This window comes from Pygoscelis adeliae, unplaced genomic scaffold (assembly GCF_000699105.1).
Source record: "Pygoscelis adeliae isolate BGI_AS28 unplaced genomic scaffold, ASM69910v1 Scaffold67, whole genome shotgun sequence".
NCBI classification, from domain to species: domain Eukaryota; kingdom Metazoa; phylum Chordata; class Aves; order Sphenisciformes; family Spheniscidae; genus Pygoscelis; species Pygoscelis adeliae.
Genome location: NW_008825271.1, coordinates 7,490,607 through 7,494,298, shown reverse-complemented (window position 1 = coordinate 7,494,298; position 3,692 = coordinate 7,490,607). Strand labels below are relative to the sequence as shown.

General features: G+C 40.4%; 1 protein-coding gene across 1 annotated transcript in view; it reads left to right on the top strand.

Moving 5' to 3' along the window:
• TMF1 (TATA element modulatory factor 1) overlaps positions 1-3,054 on the top strand; it is a 20,208-nt gene extending 17,154 nt beyond the window's left edge. Inside the window, exon 18 of the mRNA XM_009329852.1 lies at positions 1-3,054. This exon is cut by the window's left edge and continues 160 nt beyond it. The gene's annotated coding sequence lies outside the window, so the exon portion shown is untranslated.
• Positions 3,055-3,692: the final 638 nt, after the last annotated feature.

The following is a 3,692-nucleotide window of genomic DNA, read 5'->3' as shown; positions in this document are numbered from 1 at the left end:
TATGATAACAGATTGTAAAGATAATTGTTTATGTAAATGCTGAATTTAAATGTCTTGTAAAAAAAAAAAACTGTATTATAGAAAGTGTGACTATATAATAGAGTTCATATGTTGACAGAAAAATCAATGCTTTAAGTGTCTTGTACTGTCTGCAGTTAAATTATTTGTGCAATATTTAAATTGTTTTTCTCGGTCATCTCTTTATTTAAGTTTTTGCTGAACGGTGGACCATTTTACTTGTGAACGGTAGCAGAAATGATGATTGTTACCTTGTGAGACCAGCACTGGAAGGCATGAGTTTTACTGAAGCAGCCCTGAGTTCATAAACTCTTATCTATCTATGAAAATGACATTACAAGTCTTTTTTAAGTATTCTTAAGATGAGTTTTTCTAAAATCTCACCAGTAAATTTTTAATAACAAAATAGCAGTGGCTTGCTATCTGAAGCATAATTGGTGGATATTTTTATGACAGCAAATCGCATATTTGTACTCGCAACATCTGAACGCTAGGATGATAATTCTCTATTCTTAGACAAATCGGGTTAGTCTGACTGTTTTACACTGTCATCTAAGCAGAGCGTGACACTCAGATGAGACTTTACAAATCACAGCTTCATCTTGTATATTGCTTGTGTTGTCTCATGAGCTGTCTAGAGACAGTAGCTCTGCTTGTAATTCTAAATGTGTTTAACTTCTAACACCAGAAGTCTGAACTATTCAGTATTTGTTCTATAGATTTGGATGCTGACTTCTAACAGTAGCTAAAATGGTTCAGAACAATGCAGAAAAATGATTTCTTTTTTATTAATTGCTGCTGTTCTCATGGTTCCTTGTATATAAGTAGCAAGGTTAAGACTTTTTGCAAAATTGTACTGTGACTTAATATAGTTCTCAAGCAAGTTTCCAGTGGCTGCAAAGTATTTCTCATGCCATTCCTTACGCAAGGTATTGGTCAAATAGCATCCACGTGGCTCGAAGTTTAGCCGCATTTTTGGTAATGTCAGAGGAAACGTTTGGATTGGACCCTTGGGAATGCTGAGAATCGACGGAAGAAGCTTGCCTCTTCCTCTCTGCATTCCAGACAGCAAATATTTTGCTACATCTCAGAGCTGTAGCAGTGATAGGTACTCGTGTGAAATACTCGGCGGTTGAAATTCTTTGCTTATCATACCATTGCCTCTACAGTGAGAAGGGTTTTTTCACATCTGTGCGCCTTGTAATTTGTGTGAGAGAATCTGTTCCTGCTTGTGTAGTCAGTGGCCTGAGAGAGGCAAAGGACGTGAATGATGAGAAAAGCTTCTGGAGAAAAGCCTCTCGGTAATACGACTTTTCTCTACGGGTGTTAGGGATTTATTCCTCATTGGGAGAACAGTTAGTCACTGAAGTTACACAGGCAAGGGTATGTTCGTGGAAAAGCCTAGTTCAGTTTGAGATTCAGGCAGTTATTCTGAGGATTTCAATAAAGCCATAGAGCAAGAACACTAAACTTTGTCTTAACTCCCCATCTGTCATAACATTAACTGCTTTAGTAAAATGAAAGAGTTTTCTTCTTTTTTCTTCCTTTTTTTTTTTTAATGGGGAGGTGGGAAGGAACTACTCTCTTACTGTCTTAGTTTCAGTTTTGGAAACCAAGGTGAAACCATTTTTCTTCTTAAAAACCTCAGAATTTAACACTTTGCCTTCATATTGAGGCATAGTTGGTTGCTATAAGTTTAAAAAACAAAACCCCCCCCCCCCAAAAAAAACCCCCATAAAAACCACACTATATAAAAGCACTTGCTGTTAGAATTATGATGAGCAAATGCTAGAAGTTCAGCCTTCTTTTAAAAAATGAAAACAACTTTTTATGTTGGTCAAAGATTAGAAATTCTATTCAGCTTTTATCTGCTGCAGCGAATCAAATTGCTGATTTTCACCATTTTTTTTTTTTTACAGTCTTGGTAGACAAATGCAGCACTCTTAAAAAAACAAAACAAAAAAAAACCCAACCCCAAAAACCTTTGAACTTTTATTTGGACCTACTGCTGCCAGTGCTTTGGAAGGTAACATTTCCTGTGTAACGTGTGAGTAGATGCTCGGTAAGGGCTGACGCAGGTGCCGTGTTGAGTAGGTCTCAGACTCTCTTGGGTTTTCAGGAAGAACTTATGTAAATGGGAAACTTTAACATGCAGTCAGCATTAACTGTTTTAGATATAAAAGCATTTGTCAGAGTATTAGATTTTTAAATTTTACAGAAGTAGATGGAAATATTTGTATTGACTATTTTTGGATTCTTTATTCCCATTTAGTGCAACCTTTACTTTTGCAGGAGCATCAGATGGCCTACTGTGTCTTAGTCATGAAAGCCTTAGAAAACAAAGTGGCTGTTGGAAGGTAACATGGACTTTAAAGTATTCTGGTTTGATCATCTTTGTTACAAATCTTGTACACTTGTTTTGAAGAAACATTAAGATTAGCATCTGCTCGGACACCTGAAGTTCATTGCTGTTGCTGAGATTGCCTGGAAAAGTAACATGCAAAATGAAAGGATTTAGAATACTAATGTCCACTTCTGTTTAAATTTATTATTTTAGAATATTCCTTCTGAAAGCAACTAATTTATACCTCATTTTCACTGCATATGCCAAGTATGAAGAAATCTATTTGCAGGCTTACTGAAAGCATACTGGTCAGAGGGGGCTTATTTGCCCGGTCTGTGGAAGGTGACGGGAGGGCCTCGGTTAACGCGGGTGGGTTTGGATGAGGTGTAGGCTACGCTGGTGCTTGCTTCTCTGGGCGTTGCGTTGCATCCTTTATCAGCATGGGAGATGGTGTTCAAAATCCGGTGTATCCATACATGAGAGAGAGGATGAGGATTAGTTCGATTGATTTTTTTTTTGTCCTGCTACAAGTTTGTTGCAATTTATGTCCGTATGTTTTACTAAGGGCTATAACGATCCTGAGTATGAAATGAAATGGGTTATTGCACGGTAAAATTGGAACCCTTGGTTTCTAGTTGTAAAATGTGTATAAACTGTAAAAAGCATGGGTCAGGGTAAAATAAAATTTTGCGCTAAGAGTGTGCTCTGGTTCTCTTTGAGAAAAGACTTAAAAATAGTTTTGGGGGGGGTGGGTGTGTACGGACCTAGTGGTATGAAAGGAAAATATCGCTGAAGTTAGAATATATCGGACGTAGTTTGAATTTAGAGTTACAAATGCCAGTTAAAAATCTCGTGGTGTCATGGGTATTTAGGTACAAGAGGCTGGTTTATTTATAAATGCACTGCAGTAATGGGATTAAAGATAATAAGAGATTTAGACTAATTTCCTTTATTCAAGTAGAAGGGCCTTCTGCTTCAGGGGCCCAGCGGATCAGCCGGCGCCCCCGCAGCCCTGCCCGCCGCCCCGTGTTCTCCCGCGGCTTTCCCGCCTCGGGCTGGGCCCTTCCCACCGGCGACCGGGCCCCCTTTCCCACCTGCAAACGAGGGGAGAAGAGGCCTCTCCCGTGGCGGACGGGTGCGAAGGACTCGAGCGCTAGCGCCTGCCGCCCCCGCGGCGCTTGTCGAAGCGGGAGCCGAGCGAAAACCGCGGACGGCGTTGCGGGTCGCCGATAAAGGCAGCGCAGGAGCGATGCCGTGTGCCCGACGGGCACCTCAAGCGAAGCGGGGGGATGAATTAACCTCTCCGCTCCGCTCCGCGAACGTTTCTGAA